The following is a 20,044-nucleotide window of genomic DNA, read 5'->3' on the forward strand; positions in this document are numbered from 1 at the left end:
ACACGGCACCTGAACTTTTGAAAGCAATAACCGAGCAGACAGATGAGTGTCTTGCACCGTTGGACCTCTATCCAGGGATAGTAGTGTGTGATAATGGTCGTAATCTGGTGGCAGCTTTAAAGCTTGGAAAGCTTGTACACGTTCCTTGTATGGCCCACAGGTTAAATTTAGTAGTTCAGTACTTTCTCAAAAAATACCCTGACATACCAGACTTACTTACCAAGGTACAACGTATTAGCGCCCATTTACGCAAGTCATCTCCCTCTTTTGCTGGCCTGGCAGTGCTGCAGCAGCGCTTACACTTGCCTCGTTACAGACTAACATGTGACCTCCCTACGAGATGGAATTCAACCTATCATATGTTGGCCAGGATCCAAAAGCAGCAGAGGGCAGTATCCCAATTCTAGCTGGAACATACCCATCAGACGCAGTTGCCAGACATAAGTACTGCCAAGTGGGTGTGGATTGCAGACATTTGTCAGGTACTAAAGAATTTTGATTACTGTACCAACATTGTGAGTAGTGAGGATGCTCTTATCAGCATTACCATTCCACCGATTTGTTTATTGAAACGCTCTCTGGATGGTCTGATTGACCAAAGTGTTAATGCATCCGAGGTGTCTATGGATCCAGACTTCACAATGGTTGCTAGTAATCCGTAGAACCTCGGCCAACAGGCTTAGGCCACCTTTGGTCAGCATCATGAGAATAAGGAGGATGATGGAGAACAGGAATGGTTTGAAGTTGGTAACCAAGGGATTGACAACCCAAACTTTAGGGCTGTCCAGCATGGATGGCCTGAGGAGGTGCAGGAGGAGGAGAGTCAGACTGAGGAGGAGAGGAAGTTTAGGGAGACAGAATGTATTCTTACCAGTGACACGCAAAGGTTTGCAGTTCGGAGTTTGGCACACATAGCACAGTTCATGTCATACTGCCTTTCTCATGACTGTTGGCTAGTCCAAATTTTGGCAGACAACAAATACTGGTTATATACCTTCCTTGACCCACGCTACAAAGACAAATTCGCTTCGCTACTTGTTGAGGCAAATAAGGATTGTACTATGGAAACATTCAAGAGGGCTGTAGAGGACCAGTTGATGAAACGATTACCCTCAGATAATACTGGCGTCAGAGGTAGCGTATCATCTCACGCAACAGGATTACAAGAGAGGGCTACGCATAGTAGGAGCAACACAGGCAGGGTGCCAAATTTGGTCCATTTTCCACAAGCTGTCAACTTCGGGTTGGGGGAACTATGACAAGGAGGGAACACTTAAGTAAGATGGTGAGGGACTATGTAGGTGACCGTATCAGCCTGCTTTCAGAGTCTACTGTTCCCTTTAACTATTAGGTTTCCAAGCTCAACACTTGGCCAGACCTCGCCTTATACGCTTTGCAAGTGCTAGCTTGCCCTGCTGAGAGTGTGTTGTCTGAGCGTGTCTTCAGTTTAGCAGGGTCAATAATAACAGATACTCACACACGACTATCCACAGAAAGTGCAGACAGTTTGACGATGATCAAAATGAACCATAGATGAATTGCCCCAGAGTATCTCAGGCCGCCTGTTAACAAGACCCAATAATAAGTGTAGCCCCAAAATTTGTATTTCTAAAGTTCAAAAAAGTTCCATTGTTCGTCATTCCAGACTATTTTGTCTTCTATTATCTAATGAGACTGCATGACAAATCTAACTTGTTATGCTGCTGCTATTTAATTGTTTGGTCCAATCACCCAGGACAATATTTTTAAAGCCTTTGTACATTATGCATTGGCACAACCACTGTCAAGACCACTGTCTATAACAATTAGTCAGGCAATCTCTATTTGTGTTCTTTATTGATGCTGTGCTCCATGGTGTGTTACATACAGTCATATGAAAAGGTTTGGGCACCCCTATTAATGTTAACCTTTTTTCTTTATAACAATTTGGGTTTTTGCAACAGCTATTTCAGTTTCATATATCTAATAACTGATGGACTCAGTAATATTTCTGGATTGAAATGACGTTTATTGTACTAACAGAAAATGTACAATCCGCATTTAAACAAAATTTGACCGGTGCAAAAGTATGGGCACCTCAACATAAATGTGACATTACTATTTTGTAGATCCTCCTTTTGCAAAAATAACAGCCTCTAGTCGCTTCCTGTAGCTTTTAATGAGTTCCTGGATCCTGGATGAAGGTATATTTGACCATTCATGTTTACAAAACAATTGCAGTTCAGTTAAGTTTGATGGTCGCCGAGCATGGACAGCACGCTTCAAATCATCCCACAGATTTTCAATGATATTCAGGTCTAGGGACTGGGATGGCCATTCCAGAACATTGTAATTGTTCCTCTGCATGAATTCCTGAGTAGATTTGGAGCGGTGTTTTGGATCATTGTCTTGCTGAAATATCCATCCCCTGCGTAACTTCAACTTCGTCACTGATTCTTGCACATTATTGTCAAGAATCTGCTGATACTGAGTTGAATCCATTCGACCCTCAACTTTAACAAGATTTCTGGTGCCGGCATTGGCCACACAGTCCCAAAGCATGATGGAACCTCCACCAAATTTTACTGTGGGTAGCAAGTGTTTTTCTTGGAATGCCATGTTTTTTTGCCTCCATGCATAACATATTTTTGTATGACTAAACAACTCAATCTTTGTTTCATCAGTCCACAGGACCTTCTTCCAAAATGTAACTGGCTTGTCCAAATGTGCTTTTGCATACCTCAGGCGACTCTGTTTGTGGCGTGATTGCAGAAACGGCTTCTTTTGCATCATTCTCCCATACAGCTTCTCCTTGTGCAAAGTGCGCTGTATTGTTGACCGATGCACATTGACACCATCTGCAGCAAGATGATGCTGCAGGTCTTTGGAGGTGGTCTGTGGATTGTCCTTGACTGTTCTCACCATTCTTGTTCTCTGCCTTTCTGATATTTTTCTTGGCCTGCCACTTCTGGGCTTAACAAGAACTGTACCTGTGTTCTTCCATTTCCTTACTATGTTCCTCACAGTGGAAACTGACAGTTTAAATCTCTGAGACAACTTTTTGTATCCTTCCCCTGAACAACTATGTTGAATAATCTTTGTTTTCAGATCATTTGAGAGTTGTTTGGAGGAGCCCATGATGCCACATTTCATAGGAGATTCAAATAGGAGAACTACTTGCAAGTGGCCACCTTAAATACCTTTTCTCATGATTGGATACACCTGCCTATGAAATTCAAAGCTCAATGAGGTTACAAAACCAATTTAGTGCTTTAGTAAGTCAGTAAAAAGTAGTTAGGAGTGTTCAAATCAAGAAATTGATAAGGGTGCCCATACTTTTGCACCGGTCAAATTTTGTTTAAATGCGGATTGCACATTTTCTGTTAGTACAATAAACCTTATTTCAATCCAGAAATATTACTGAGTCCATCAGTTATTAGATATATGAAACTGAAATAGCTGTTGCAAAAACCCAAATTGTGCTAAAGAAAAAAGGTTAACATTAATAGGGGTGCCCAAACTTTTTCATATGACTGTATGGCCCCCTGCGGAATCAGAATTTTTTTTAACTCCTTGGCATGTTATGCACTGTTGCAAATCCTCCCAAATTTTAACAAAAAAAAGCAGTTGGGAGTACCTTCTGATGCTGTGCTCCATGGTGTCTGAACTATTCCCCCTTGGGAAACTGAATTTTTTTTAAATCCTCGGTGTTAACTAGTGGAATAGAGCCTGAGTTCCAGAGTGAAACAACTGGCACTTCCACGATGCTGCATGCTTCACAAACTGCGGTCTAGGAAGCAGGCAATGATGCCTCCTGCTCCCAACTTGCTTTTGGCCAGATGCAATCATCATCAACGACATCAGCTTTGATGTCCCAGTGTGGCGTTCATTTGCCCATAAAACAAACATTACTGAATAATTATTATTATAACTATTTATTATTATAGCGCCATTAACTCCATGGCACTTTACAAGTGAAAAAGGGTATACATAAAAACTATTACAACAATCATTAACAGTACAAAACAGACTGGTACAGGAGGAGAGAGGACCCTGCCCGCGAGGACTTACAGTCTACAGGGAATGGGTGAGGGTATAATAGGTGAGGACAGAGCTGGTTGCGCAGTGATGTACTGGACTGGGGGTTATTGTAGGTTGTAGGCTTGTCGGAAGATGTTGGTCTTCAGATTCCTCTTGAAGCTTTTCATGGTAGGAGAGAGTCTGATATGCTGGGATAGATCGTTCCAGAGTATGGGGGAGGCACGGGAAAAATCTTGTATGCGATTGTGGGAAGAGGAGAGAAGAGAGGAACAGAGAAAGGTATCTTGTGAGGATCTGAGGTTGCATGCAGGTAGGTACCGGGAGACTTGGTCACAGATGTAAGGAGGAGACAGGTTGTGAATGGCTTTGTAGGTCATGGTTAATGTTTTTAAAGGGAGTCTTTGGGCAATGGGAAGCCAGTGAAGGGATTGGCAGAGTGGCAAGGCTGGGGAATAGCGAGGGGAAAGGTAGATTAAGCGGGCTGCAGAGTTCAGGATAGATTGGAGGGGTGCAAGAGTGTTGGAAGGGAGACCAGAGAACAGGAGGTTGCAGTAGTCGAGGCGGGAGATGATGAGGTCATGTACTAATAATTTTGCTGATTCTTGGTTAAGGAAGGCACAGATCTGGGAGATATTTTTGAGTTGTAGTCAGCATGAGGTGAAAAGGGATTGGATGTGTGTCTTGAAGTATAGAGCAGAGTTGAGGATTACTCCAAGGCAACAAGCTTGTGAGACTTGGGAGAGTGAGCAGCCATCAACTTTGATGGATAGGCTTGGTGTAGGAGTTGAATGAGAAAGAAAGACAACGAATTCTGTTTTGCCCATGTTAAGCTTTAGGAATCGCGCAGAGAAGAAGGATGAAATAGCAGAGAGACATTCTGGAATTTTGGTTAGTAAGGAGGTAATGTCAGGTCCAGAGAGGTAGATCTGAGTATCATCGGCATGAGGATGATACTGAAATCCGTGGGACTCTATGAGCTTTCCCAGGCTGAAGGTGTAGATGGAGAACAGCAGGGGTCCAAGAACTGAACCTTGGGGACACCAACGGATAGAGTGTGGAATGAGGAGGTGGTGTGAGAGTGGGAGATGCTCAAAGTTCGATGGGTTAGGTATGAAGAGATCCAAGATAGGGCCAAGTCTGTGATGCCCAGAGAGGAGAGAATCTGCAATAGGAGGGAGTGGTCTCTGTGTCAAAGGCAGAGGACAGGTCCAGGAGGAGGAGGGCAGAGTAGTGTCGCTTGGCTTTGGCAGTTAGTAGGTCATTGGTGACTTTAGTTAGGGTAGTTTCAGTAGAGTGATGCGGTCGGAAGCCAGATTGTAGCTGGTCAAAGTGGGAGCAGGAGGAGAGGAATGAAGACAGTTCAAGGTGGATATGCTGTTCCAGTAATTTTGAGGCATAGAGGAGAAGGGATATGGGGCGGTAGCTAGACGCAGAGGATGGGTCAAGAGAGGGCTTTTTAAGGATGGGTAATTTGAATAGAATTTGAATAGAGGGCCACTGGAGCCAGTGGTGTTGGTGGAGAAAGAGGGCAAGGCCAACACCCAAATGGCCACATTGGCAATAGCACTGTAAAGTGTTATGGAGTACATATACCAACTTTCACACTAATGACATAGGGGACGCAGAAAACTATAAATGACTGCCGTCCCTCCCCCATGTATGTTACAGGGCCCACCTGAGAGCCCTAAGAAGTCTGAGATTTCAGAACAGCCAGTGGCCCTTTCTACATTTGAATAGAGGGCCACTGGAGCCGGTGGCGTTGGTGAAGGAGGAGGGCAAGGCCAACATCCCAAGGGGCACATTGTAGCTGACCTTTTAAAGTGCTGTCAAATATGTCTCAAAAAAGGAGATGTGAGACAGACACCAATATAATTTGTAAGTTATTGCCCTTTCTAATCAAAAAAGGGAGAAAAATGTAAAAAAACCGAAACGTGTGAACATATGCTAAAGTGTTTTTTTGGAGGTTGGGGCTTGATTTGACGTTTTATTACAGTTATTAGGCTCTAGAAACTGTTTCTTATCAATTTCCCCACTTTTACTTTGGTTTGAGAGCTGTTCTGGTGGCTACGTAAATGCCGCGTGCTGCTCTGAGCACGTTATTCCAAGACACGAGAAATGCAGTGAGGCACCTTCTACAGGCTGTGCCCATACTGTTGCTGCCTTTTCCCATCCATTTCAGCCATTTCCCATCCATTTCAGCCTTTTCCTCAGTCACCACAGCTCGCCGTTAGGTCCAACGTGAAATTACTCGGGTTTCCCATCGACTTCCATTGCGCATCGAATATTCGCGAATAGTCGAATAGCGGCGACCTATTTGTCGGATTTTCGCAAAGTCGAATATTTTGGTATTCGATCATCCCTAATGTTTATCTTTTCCAGACATCATACCAAACCGTTTGTAGCTTGTGACTAGTATTGTAGCTCAGCTCCATTAAAGCAATACCACATACTTCCCATGAGCAGGTGTGGTACTGTTTTTGGTAGTCAGACGTTTCTTTACATCTTACACAACTCTTTTAAGCAATTCACAGAGCTCAGGGAACCATTAGAGGTCTAAAGCCTGCTTTACACGTTGCAATTTCGCATACGATATCGTATGCGATTTGCAACGCCCCATCGTATGTGTGGCATGTTCAATTTGTTGAACGTGCCGCACAAACGAATAACCCCCGTCACACGTACTTACCATACGACCTCGATGTGGGCGGTGAACGTCCACTTCCTGGAGTGGGAGGGACGTTCGGTGTCACAACGACGTCACGCGGCAGCCGGCCAATAGAAGCAGAGGGGCGGAGCTGAGCGGGACGTAAACATCCCGCCCACCTCCTTCCTTCCTCATTGTGGGCCAGGAGCCGCAGGACGCAGGTAAGATCGGTTCATCGTTCCCGGGGTGTCACACACTGCAATGTGTGCTACCCCGGGTACGATGAACAATCTGACGTGCAATTCTAGAGAAAGGTATGATGTGTATGCGATGAACGTTTTAACGTTCAATCGCAATCGCACGTACCTCTCACACACTGCAATGTACCTTACAATGCCGGATGTGCGTCACTTACGACGTGACCCCGCCGCCACATTGTAAGATACATTGCAGCGTGTAAAGCAGGCTTAAGATCATAGACTTATTACATCTATCTATGACAGGGGTCTTAAAGGTGTAGACCATGAAGCTGCATTCTGCGGCCTGCAGGCTCCAGAGCTCCTGAGACAATTGTAACCGCTCCTAGGTAGGAATGGGGAACGCAATACCAATGCTTTTTTTAGCTGAATGTGCATTCGTAGATGTACATTCAATTGAAATATATAGCAGTGCAGAGAGCTACCGGCTCCCTGCACCGCTATACTAACACAAATGGACAAAATTGATGGTACCCTTCTGTTAAAGTGAGAAAAACAACAATGGTCACTTAAATAACTCGGAACTGACTAAAATAATTGACTAAAACGGACTAAAATAATTTTCCATTTAAACTCACTGAATATCAACTAATGAAGATTAAGGAGGAGGTAACAGACCCTTATGAGATGCTTTATGAGAGCGAGAACAGGTGAGAATAATTGGTTTGTTTTTTGCTTTTTTTTGTTTGTTTTTTTTAAATGTGCATATGAAGAGCAACAGAATGGGTACATTTTTATGAGTTAGGGGACATTATCATAGAAAGGGGAATATTATGATGGGATGGGGACATTATTATGGGACGGGGACATTACTGCATGACAGGGAACACTATTACAGGAAGGAGGACATTATTACAGGATGGGGTCCAAAAGTACTATATGGGGCCAGTTATAAGACAATATTACTGTATAGGGAGATCTAGGGGACAAAATAAAAAAGGGAAATCATTGTAAAATTTAAAAATTAAAATTAAAAACAAACTATGAAAAAATACACCAAAAATATTTTGCCACTAAAAGTGCTCTTTTATGTAAAAAACAAAAGAAAAATTGGACGTTCAGGACCACCATTCTTGGAATGACCCAAGTGTAAAACTGTACCACAACTCCTATGATGAACACCATTAAAATAAATGTAAAAAAATATATTATAAAGTCATATAGGAAAAAAAGGCATCCTTAAAACGTCATCTCATCCTACAAAGACCCCAGCCCGTCATATTCAATTTTTTGTTATGTGCCCATTTACTCGGTTGAGTTTGAGACCACTGATCTATGACATATCAGAAATTCATTTTGACTAGAGTTTCTTTCTGAAACAAATATCTTTGCACTAAATGAAAGTTATCATCAGAAAATGACCTAATGGAGAAATCAGGTTTTTGTGTCATTTGTATTTTTAAAAATGTTTTTGCAATCTTTTTTATTCCATCTCACAATATGTATTTAAAGTTACAAATAAAAATCCTGCAATTTTCACACTGACCACATTTTTAGAGTTTTAACTTCCGGATTCGAGCAAACAAAACATGTACATTAGCCACAATGAACAGATTCCAGCCCTATTGTTTGTACTGGAGCATCTAATCAGTGTGTGCAAATGTCATTGTAAAGAGAGGGGAAAAAATCTGATATTGTGATTGATGAAACCTGTGTATGGAGATGGTACTTGTCATTTAATAATAATTTGGAGCCTTGCAAAGACTCTTCCTGAAAAGAGAAGTCTAAACTCAGTGGCCACTGTAGAAATAGAGAAATGGCAAGATTACTGATGTTGTTTTTTATTAAAAGGAACTTGTCAGGTGCAATAAGCACCCAGAACCTCAAGCACTTCTGAGTGTATATTGCTAATCCCTGCCTAACTGTCCTTGTATACACTAGCATAGATAAAGAGATCTGTAAAAAAAGTATTTCTAAAGAGCTTTATGATATGCTAATGAGGCCTTGGACTAGTCACAAGGGCATTAGTTCCACCCTCTTAGCATGTTAGCATGCCCACAGGGGGTATTCAATGCCCATGGCCCAGGGTCATCATCAACAGTGACGCGTGTATCTGTGTCCATTGCACTGCCTCAGACGCCGGACTTAGGGTCAGTGCACATAATCAGAAGTCACCGGCACTTCCAGTCATGCGCACTAGACCTCTCTGAAGACAGGACATATACACCTGGCTTCATAGTGCACATGACCGTAAGTGCAGGGTATTCTGATCCAGACTCAGTGACCCTAAGCCCGGGATTCTAAGACGGCGCACTGGACACATGTATGCACGTCACTGCTGCTGATGATGCTTGGCAATGGGCATTTAGTAGTATGCTGGAATGAGCATAGGAACTAACGTCTTTGCAATTAGTCCCTGTGCTCATTTGCATATCATAAAGGATCTTTAGAAATACTTTTTCTAAAGATCTCTTTATCTATGCTAGTGTATACAGGGACAGTTAGGCAGGGATTAGCAATATACACCCAGATCTGCTCGTGGTTCTGGGTGCATATTGCACCTGACAGGTTCCCTTTAAAGACCATGATATGAAATAATAAAATTTTGCCAAACTTTAAAAAAAAAAAACGTTTTTCCTCTCTCGCCATGTTCCCTGACACACTGTGTCACCATGCTTTCTCTGGGTGTTCTGCCAAAAATATTCCAATAAAAATAGCCGATACACACAATGCAAAAAAGTCTTCAATCTCCTGTACAACAAGAACTATTTTTTTTATTTTATTATCTCCATTAGGTAAAAAAGTTGGAAAAAATGAAATAATTTATAGCATAAAATTTTGCATCTTGAAGAATGATAGCGGCCGGATATAAGGTGCTATAATGCCGTCCATTAGTGCTGCATTAGTGTTGTATTCTCATCATAAAAGGGTTAAATATAAAAGGACTTATTGTGTAAGAAGCAGAATGGCTGATACACCGAGTTGGTAACAACACACGCAGCCAAAGCACATTGCTTCAGTTTCTCACTTTATTTTTAAAATTAAGGGGCCTTTTTAACATAATTTCCTCACCCTGACTACATTATCCACAATTTTAGAATATGTCTTCAGTAACCTAGGCAACTGCTTTAGCTGCGTGAGTTAAGTAAGTACTAAAGCCCTCTTCGTTCTGTCTTCGCTGATCATTTTTCTAGAATAAATAGTTATTAGCACCTCAGCAGAGTACTTAGAGGCTGAAATTCCAGCATAAATGACACTAAGATGATGAATCTTCCTGGAAAATGGGGCAACTGGAGTAATATAGAGGAATTAGGTGGAGAAGCATAGAGATGGAGGCCACTTTCCTGAAATGTGAATGAAGACAGTCATTACAAGTCTAATGAGTGGTATACTTACAATTACCAAGTGGTAGACTACTTTTGTGTCCTTATAAACCCTTGTTTATGACTGCAGCTGCATCTCAAAAAAAGTTCTTGAAAGAACAGACCATAGAGAGCATTGACCAATGCTGATACTTCCAGGGGTTATGAAGGATTTTTTTATTGAAAATCCAACACTGGCATATCTTGGTGTCATGATTGGCTCCTGGCTCAGCTGGAGCTGAGCATTTTTTTTAGTTTCACTTCTGATGCAGGTCACGTTAGGGGTTAATCCTTTCTGCCTCATTCTGGAGGTCAGGCTGCTTTATTAGGGCACTGCTTCTCTTGGACTTCGCCAGTGATACTTCTGGCTCTGCTGTGGTCTGCTCTTGAGTGACCTGTTGTCTGCCCTGCCCCCTCCTGACCTCCGTGTTCACCTGACCTGTTAGGGTAAGTTCACACAGTGCGTTTTTCGCGGCGTTTTTGCTCGTTTTTCGGGTGCGTTTTTGGTCTCAAAACTGCATGGCTTTGCTTCCCCAGCAAAGTCAATGAGTTTTCATTTTTGCTGTCCGCACACAACTTTTTTTTTAAGCTGCGTTTTTGAGCTTAAAAAAAAATTGACATGTCAATTCTTTCCTGCGTTTTTCTGCGTTTTCCTCCCATGTAATGCATTGGAAAAACACAGCAAAACGCAGAGATAAAAAAAAACGCAGCCAAAAACGCACCAAATGGCGGTAAAAACGCATGCGTTTTTTTCATGCGTTTTTTAAAGACGCTGCATTTCTGTGCGTTTTTAGCGCTAAAAAACGCACAAAAACGCAGCGTCAAAAAAACGCAGTGTGTGAACTTAGCCCAAACCTCTTCTGTTGTCTGTTTCCATTAGTGTCTCTCCCGCTATCTCCCTGTTCGTTCCTTATCTGTTTACCTTTATTCTGTCTTGTCTTCCCATTCCCCCTCGCTTCTAGGCTCTGATTTCCCGGCTACTGACTATTTGCTTCCCTCTGACTACGTTTAGACTTTGCCCTTGTGTACTTACAAGACCTCATGTTGTGACACGGCTTTCTGACGATTCTACTGCCATATGGTGGGCTTGACTAGTATTACCTCTGCTAGGGAATTCCCTGCTCATACGTTTCCTCCACTTTTACGCCTCCTAGTGGATTACCAGCTAACTACCTTCTCAGATAGTTTCAGGAATCCTCTCAGTCCCACATTACTGCGCTGTACTGCTATTGTACATCTTAGAGTACAGCGTGACACTTGGTGAAAGGGTGTATGCACCATAAAATCAACAGCCGTGGCAGTTTTGGGGCCGCTATGCCAAACCTGGGTGGTCCTATATATTTTGCTTCTGGAGGACAAGAACCGACACAACTCCTTTCCCTTAACCAACTTCATTGTGTGCAAACCAGACGGTTGAGAGTTCACCAAGTCATGGAAAGTTCATCGAGGTGAAAACAAACATCATGGGAATGGCCAGGATGTCTTTACAGAAGGAAACTTTTTAGTATAGGAAAACACAACATTCAATGTATATTGATCATTAATTTAGAATTAGGACAACACAAGCAAGTATATTTTAAGTTGTTGGAGCAGTAAGGAGTTCAACAGGTAAGTAAGGTTCATATTCTTATTTTATACTTTTCCTAGTCTGGGAAATTTAAAAAAAATACAAAAAAATCTCTAAAAAAAAGGGCTTAGTTGTAAAAAATACAGAAATTCATAAAGCATAACTACTATGAATTGTCAGTTAGTATCTGTTTCTGGTCATATAGTGCTACAAAATACCAGTCAAAATGTCAGATATGTAGGGTCAAAAACTGATCTGCTTTTCTGAAGTGAAAAAGCTCACTGAGGTCTCAGATTACAGCTACCTATTGAAGTCTATGGAAAATGTATGATGAGGGGAGAAGCATTGAGAGAGAGACAAAAACAAATGGTCCTGCTGTTATATGTTTACTTCATCCTCAAACTGGATTCACAGCTACACTGCTTAGTATAGCTGTATTATGTTCTCCATGTTTCTGCTGTTTGTGACCATATGCTACATAGAGACAAAAATCCATCTCTCATATTTTTGTGTGCTGTGTGTAAGACACTTGATAGCAGTTAGTCTCTACCCTCTAGCTTGAGGACAACTAAATATTAGGCCCCCTTCACTTGTCTTTTTAAACAACGCACGTGTTGGACGCTCCATTTTGTCCATTTCTTTGGCCATTCATGTGTACGTTTGTGACATCCGTGCGACATCCATGTGACGTACCGAAAAAATGCATGACACTGAAATGAATGGTTTGGATGTGTAAAAGGTGTGCAGAGATAGGTAAATGATAGATAGATAGATATATGATAGATAGATAGCTTATAGTTATTTATCCAAATAAATAATTAAATAAAACAAAAAAAAAAAAAAGACGTGGATCCCCCCCACCATTTTTGGTAACCAACAAAAGTAAAGCAGACAGCTGCAGGCTGATATTATAAGGCTGGGAAAGTCCATGGTTGGTAGGCCATTCCTAGCCTAAAAATACCAGTCCCAGCTGCCCCAGAATTGGCTGACATTCATTAGCTGCGCCAATTCTGGCGCTTTGCCCAGCTCTTCCAGATTTAACTGATGTGGTGGAAGTCAAGGTAATGGTTTATAGGGTTGATGTCAGCTGTGTAATGTCAGCTGGCATCAAGCCCTGGGGTTAGTAATGGAGAGGCATCTATCAGACACCCTCATTATTAACTCAGTAAGTGTAAAGATTGAAAAACACAAAAAAATATTTTAATAAAAAATATCACTCCCAGACTTTCTCCCTGGTTCACCAATTTATTAGTAATTTTTAGAAAAGCCATGGAGGTCCAAAGTAGTCCAAGGAATCCAACGTAGTCCACAATGGAAACCTGAAAGATATAAAAAGAGAGAAATAAAAACAAGACACTTCCTTATTTACCAATTTATTAGAAATAATGTAAAGTTTCCACATCTGACGTAATCCAGGGGGTCTCTCGAGGATACAACAGGCCGTGGAAAAAGAACAAAACCATACTGTTTCAGAGAACTTTACTAAGGATGCAACGGGAACTTATCCCAGTCACACAAACGAACACCCAGTACAAATATAACATACTAGAAGGTGGCCCGATTCTAACGTATCGGGTAGTCTAGAATGTGTATGTAGGTTAGCAGATTGAATAATAATATAATCAGCAAGTCTTGAATAATGATGGTTAATTTTTTGCTCGTTGGTCTCCCGCTGTGCAGCACGCATCGGCGTGTTTGACAGTGGGAGACCATCGATCTGAATTGGCAGGGAGCCGGGGTACACTGGTAACCATGTTACACAATCGGGTAACTATGCAAAGCGCTTTGTTTAGTTACCCGATGTGTACCATGGTTACTAGCGTACGCCGGCTCAAGCACACATGTGCCGGGAGCCGGGGGTAAGGTGGTAACCATGGTACACATTGGGTAACTAACGAAAGCGCTTTCCATAGTTACAGGACTGTGTACGATTTGTTACCAGCAAACGTCGGTAAGCTGATAACCATGGTACACATTGGGTAACTATGCAAAGCGACAGTGCTGGTTTAATTTTTGCTTGTTGGTTTCCTGCTGTGCAGCACGCATCGGCGTGTTTGACAGTGGGAGACCAACGATCTGAATGGGCAGGGAGCCGGGGCAAGCTAGTAACCATGGTACACATCGGGTAACTATGCAAAGCGGTTTCCATAGTTACCCAATGTGTACACTGGTTACCAGCCTACGCCGGCTCCGGCACATGTGTGCCGGGAGCCTGTGTAAGCTAGTGGTTTCACACATCCGGCTTTTCTCCACTTTGTCGGATCCGGCGCGCTGCCGTAGGCTGGTTTCAGACGTCCGTGTTTTAGGTACATGTGACATGCATTTTGTAACATGGATGTCACACGTACCCATGTTATTCTATGATGTGCCTCACACGTCCGTGTTTGCACACGGACCGTGTGACTTTTCATGACCCCGCACGCACACACCCAGGCATCTTCGGCAGCACGGATGTCACACGGATCACACACTGATGTGATCCGTGCGACATCAGTGTAAAACATACCAGAGAAAATATGGGTCTTTTTAATAAAAATATTTTCTATATTTACTTCTCTCCAGAGATGCTGTCTCCGGCTCTGCTGCCTCCCGCTCCTTATCGCCGCTCATTATACTCACTGAATATTCAGTGCCCTGAGGAGCTGGAAGCGGGAACAGCGCTGGGGACTTCAGTGCAGGACCGCATCGCTGGGTGAGTATACAGCAGAGTGTGTGTGTGTGTGTGTGTGTGTATGTACATGCATGTGTGCTATGTGTGTATGCGCCAGTGTATCCATGTGTGTCTGCTGTGTGTGTGTATATACATGCATGTGCGCTATATGTGTATGCGCTCGGTGTATCCATGCGTGTCTGCTATGTGTGTGTGTATACATGCACGTGTGCTATGTGTGTATGCGCCGGTGTATCCATGTGTGTCTGCTATGTGTGTATATGTGCTCAGTGTGTGTGTATACATGCATGTGTGCTATGTGTGTATGCACACGGTGTATCCATGTGTGTCTGCTATGTGTGTATATACATGCATGTGTGCTATGTGTGACACGGACGTCTGAAGGCAGCCGTACACTGTGTACAGGACAGTGGCTGCGCCGCAACTTCCTGGTCACATAACAACACGTGATTGGAGCTTGTCGAGCGCCAACTGTAATGTACACAGTGCACGGGAGCGCGCCGGATCCGACAAAGTGGAGAAGCGACAGTGCTGATGTGGCGCCCTGGACTAGCCTGGTCGTCACAGGTACTACAACATACACCCCCACCCTGAGACAGGCACATCAGCCAGACACAAAATCCTTGTTGCCTCCCTCCAGGGGCTGATGTCCACACCAGGTGAAGTGGAGCCAGGCGGTTGGCACCATCCACTGAGGAGTTCACGGTCCTGGAGGCGGGAGAAGGAAGTCAGTTGAGATCAGAGAGTCAGTCAGTGCAGAGAACAGTGAGGGAAGTGGTAGGAGAGGAGCAAACTGACCGTGTCCAGGTGTGTGGCCCGGGCACCAAGAGCAAGGATGGCAGATGGTGGTGGCCGTCTGCAGGAGAGGCAGATCAACTCGGAACCGTAGGACCGGGGACGGGCGGTTGCCCGCCGGTACCGAACCGGGGAGCGAAGTGAAGCCAGCACACACAGGCAGGGCCTACGGATCCCGACCAGGCTTGGAGTCGCCATTAGAGGTCAAATCCGTCAGTGACCGGAACCCCAGGGGTTTCCTAACAGCCAAGACCCGATTGAAGGCAACCGTCCGACCAGCAAAAGGAAATACAGCTACCGCCACAGCTAGAGTTCCAAGGGCCAGAGCCTGCGGGCAAAAGGGCTCCTCCGGCACATACACACGCTGGGGAGCGGGTTACCGGTGGGAATCCATCGGGACCAAACATACACAAAGGTGCAGGGAAAGGCAGCCACCACTAATCGTGCAGGAGAAGCCACAGCAGCCGGCTGCGGGACCCGTCCATCCAGCCGTTTGGTTTACCAGAGACTTTGCGTACCTTTGTGGCTGAGTGAGTACTACCGTGCCGTCTGGCACCGCGCTGCGCAGTCCAAGCGACCCTGCACCCATCCAACCCTTCCTCCCTGCCATCTCACAGGGCCCCGGGACCACCAACCCCTACCCACGGAGGGGGAAAACCACATCCCAGCTGCTCCCTGCCATCGCTCCCGGGATCCCCGTCACCAGCAGCGGTGGTGCCCAACCTCACCACAACCCGTGGGTGGTGTCACGGACCAAATCCCCAAACCAAACTACCCCCTTTCACTCACGGGCGAGGAGCGTCGCTCGAGTCCCCGGATCCAGCCCACCGCTCGAGCCACCGAGCAGCCATCGCAGCAGCGCCGGACCCGAGCGTTAGCAAGCGCAGCACAGCGGCGTCCTTCCCCGCCCGCGACAACTTGGCGTCACGAACAGGATCTTACAATTCTGCCAGCTTGTAGAAGTGCGCCTTGTGCCCCGCCGGCGGTGTCCGGCCGAAAAATTTCAGAATCCGCCATCTTGGGCGCGAAGATTTTCCCGCTCGAGCATCTTCTCGAGCAGTGGAGGCGCGAAAGCCTAAGCCCCGCCCCTGAAGAGGAGGTGCCGAGAAAAGACCAAGGGGGGACGGATGGCATCCAGCCGCATGTAAACCGAAGCTATAAAAGCAGGGACGCCAGGACTCTACCGCCATTTGGTTCCTGGAAGATACCGCTGCCAGCATGTACCGCCCGTCCGGTAGCCCCACAGTCCCCGAGCCCGCGCCCGGCACCGCAGCGTGGGTGGAGATCTGGACCGTCCAACTGAGCAGCCGTCTGCAGGTGCAAGTGCAGCTCCTCCTGGAGGAGTGGGAGGCCGACATGGCGGATGTGGTGGCGACCATACGGAGACGCGAGGTGGAGGAAGTCTTGGAGGAGCGGGTAAGCGACCCACGCCCCTGTGTTCCTACGGGATCGGTCGTCGCGGCTGAGGGGCCCGGTCTGCGCCCGCTCAGCCTGCTGCCTCCCCCGCTACCCATGTTGGCTGCTGCCGCCCCGTCACTAGGTCCGCTACCCCTACAACCGGTAGCGGAACCCTGCCAGTCCGCCCGAGCGGACCAACCTGCAGACGAAGTCTGCATACGACCCGCACCGCTTCCGTGGAAGCTCCCGAGGGCAGCGTCAGTCTGCGAAGACGCACCGGCGGCATCGAAAGTGACCGTGCCCTACACCATTTTGGCTCCGGTGATCCGTGCCGTCCAGGAGGAGGCGGAGGCTCAGCAGGTGAGGACCCCTGTACCCATATCCCACGCCTCGGCTCAGGCTGCGCCGGGTCACCGCTGCGAGGCAGCACCCCAGGCCATGACACCGCGGGACCTTCCACAGCGAACGCCAGTAGTGGGCAGTGTGGAGGAAGCCCTGCGGGGCCCGACCTGCTTGCAGGGGCAGCCAAACACCCCTTATTGGGACAGGGAGCTGAGCCAGCTGGGCCGGGAAATCGCGGAGAGGGAGAAGCGGAAGGCTGAGTTGATAGCCCGCACGATCCAAGAAAAGGAGAACCTCCGCAGAGCCACCTTCCGGGTACGAGGCCCGAGATACGAGGGCCATGTACGAAGATTCAACCCCCGTAGGGGGTATGGATTTATTTTTGAGCCGGGCCTGGAAGCTGAGGTGTTTGTTGCCCGTAGGGATGTCAATGCCCACCTACTGGAGGGCCACCCGGGCCGTAACTTGCTCCCAGGCGATCTAGTGACATACACGCGGCACTGTGGAGAGAGGGACTGGTTTGCCCTTGATGCCAAGCTGAGAGGAGGCCCAAGAACCGGCCCAGTCCCCTCCTCCGGCCTGTGGTGTGGACTTGAAGTAAGGCAGCGGTCCCTCCGTTGCACCGTTGTCCCCATTGGGACCACCAGTACCGTAACCTGTTAAGTAAATCAGTAAATGAATGAATCAACCGAGAAAGTAACCTGATTGACATCGTGATTGATCCTGCTGGTGCCGGCAAGTTTTCCCCTTAGGGACCCTTTGTACCGTTGGCATGAGGAACTCTTCATGGACATGCCTGAGAACTCGCAGGGCACCCACGAACTGGTGGGATCGTAAATATGTTGGGGCATGTTTCCGTTGCCGCCTCCGGAGAGGCTGATTTGGAGGATGGGCCTGGAGGAAAGAGATGGCCCAGGCCCGCCACTACTGCAACCGGTGGCAATCCTCCGGGGGTCAGGGGTCCCCAATGGACGTGGGATCCCCTGAAGTGACAGCCGGGTGCGAGGCACTGTACCCGTTCCCGCTCAGGCAGCCTGGATCTGGACTGGGGTCAAGGGGTGCTGCCCACTTCTTAGGGGCAGCATCAGGGCTAGGTTGCTTGGGTGGGAGAGCGGAAGCTGTCCGTTGTTATTAAAAATGTAAATATATGTGTTTTTGCAATGTTCAAGATGACCTGAAGTATGCTTAATGTTTACCGTTACATGTTATTTAATATTTTTACAGTTGAAAAGAAAAATAAAACCGGTGATGGACGGGCAGCCCGCGGACGGTCTGCATTTAACCAAGGGGGAATGTGGCACCCTGGACTAGCCAGGTTGTCACAGGTACTACAACATACGCCCCCACCCTGAGACAGACACATCAGCCAGACACAAAATCTTTGTTGCCTCCCTCCAGGGGCTGATGTCCACACCAGGTGGGGTGGAGCCAGGCGGTTGGCACCACCCACTGAGGAGTTCACGGTCCTGGAGGCGGGAGAAGGAAGTCAGTTGGGATCAGAGAGTCAGTCAGTGCAGAGAACAGTGATGGAAGTGGTAGGAGAGGAGCAAACTGACCGTGTCCGGGTGTGTGGCCCGGGCACCAAGAGCAAGGTTGGCAGACGGTGGTGGCCGTCTGCAGGAGAGGCAGATCAACGCAAAACCGTAGGACCGGGGATGGGCGGTGGCCTGCTGGTACCGAACCGGGGAGCGGCACATACACACGCTGGGGAGCGGGTTACCAGTGGGAATCCATCGGGACCGAACATACACAAAGGTGCAGGGAAAGGCAGCCACCACTAACCGTCCAGGAGAAGCCACAGCAGCCGGCTGCGGGACCCGTCCATCCAGCCGTTTGGTTTACCAGAGACTTTGCGTACCTTTGTGGCTGAGTGAGTACTACCGTGCCATCTGGCACCGTGCTGCGCAGTCCAAGCGACCCTGCACCCATCCAACCCTGCCTCCCTGTCATCTCACCGGGCCCCGGGACCACCAACCCCTACCCATGGAGGGGGAAAACCACATCCCAGCTGCTCCCTGCCATCGCTCCCAGGATCCCCGTCACCAGCAGCGGTGGTGCCCAACCTCACCACAATCCGTGGGTGGCGTCACGGACCAAATCCCCAAACCAAACTACCCCCTTTCACTCATGGGCGAGTAGCGCCGCTCGAGTCCCCGGATCTGGCCCACCGTTCGAGCCACCGAGCAGCCATCGCAGCAGCGCCGGACCCGAGCGTTAGCGAGCGCAGCGCAGTGGCGTCCTTCCTTGCCCGCGACACTGACGTGTGCCAGGAGCCGGGGTAAGCTAGTAACCATGTTACACATCGGGTAACTAAGGAAAGCGGTTTCTATAGTTACCTGATGTGTACCATGGATACCAGCCTACGCTGGCTCCAGCACACGTGTGTCAGGAGGCGGGGTAAGCTAGTGGCTTTTCTCCACTTTTTCTTGCCGGTGTGGGCTTCCGAGCTGCAGCAGTCACCTGGGAGTCGGGCGTCACCGTGTGGGTTCGGGGAATGCGTGTGGGGGGCGGGGCCAGGGCGAGCATCCAATGCGTGCAGAGAGCCAGGGCGAGCGTCCAATCCGTGCAGGGGGGGCGGAGCCATGCCGAGCCCAGCGGCCATTCCGCTGGTTGTCACTGTAACGACACAATTGTCACTGTAACGACACAATTTTGGAGCAAGACAGACAGACAGAATAAGGCAATTATATATATAGATATCTAAGCAGGATTGACCAGGACCCCTGTCATCTATAATCAGCACAGACCTGGAATGTTCCAGGCGATAACTCAGCAATTTATCTAAGCGGTGCTTCTGCAGCAGTCAGTAGGTTAACATACAAAGGATGGTGTTAATTATTGAGTAAACAAGCTGGCTCTTTGGTGGTGCAGCACAACAGTTCATAAACTTATCTTGTCTCTAACCAACCCTAATCCTCCTGCCCAGGTAGTCACTTCAAATGGAGGTTTGATTAATAAAATGAACAAAGTCTCTTTACTGTAAGCACCTTGGTTGTGCTGACAAACTTTTGTTCTCACAAGATTGAAACCTAACTACTTTTGGCGATC

General features: G+C 46.9%; 1 long non-coding RNA gene across 1 annotated transcript in view; it reads right to left on the reverse strand.

The window, feature by feature from the left end:
* The window catches only part of LOC142310086 (uncharacterized), a 338,210-nt gene that overhangs the window by 253,845 nt on the left and 64,321 nt on the right, over window positions 1-20,044 (reverse strand). The window contains exon 2 of the long non-coding RNA XR_012754081.1: window positions 19,457-19,612. This is a non-coding gene — a long non-coding RNA (uncharacterized LOC142310086). The remainder of the gene's footprint in view (window positions 1-19,456; window positions 19,613-20,044) is intronic.

The sequence above is a fragment of the Anomaloglossus baeobatrachus genome, chromosome 5 (assembly GCF_048569485.1).
Source record: "Anomaloglossus baeobatrachus isolate aAnoBae1 chromosome 5, aAnoBae1.hap1, whole genome shotgun sequence".
Taxonomy (NCBI): Eukaryota; Metazoa; Chordata; class Amphibia; order Anura; family Aromobatidae; genus Anomaloglossus; species Anomaloglossus baeobatrachus.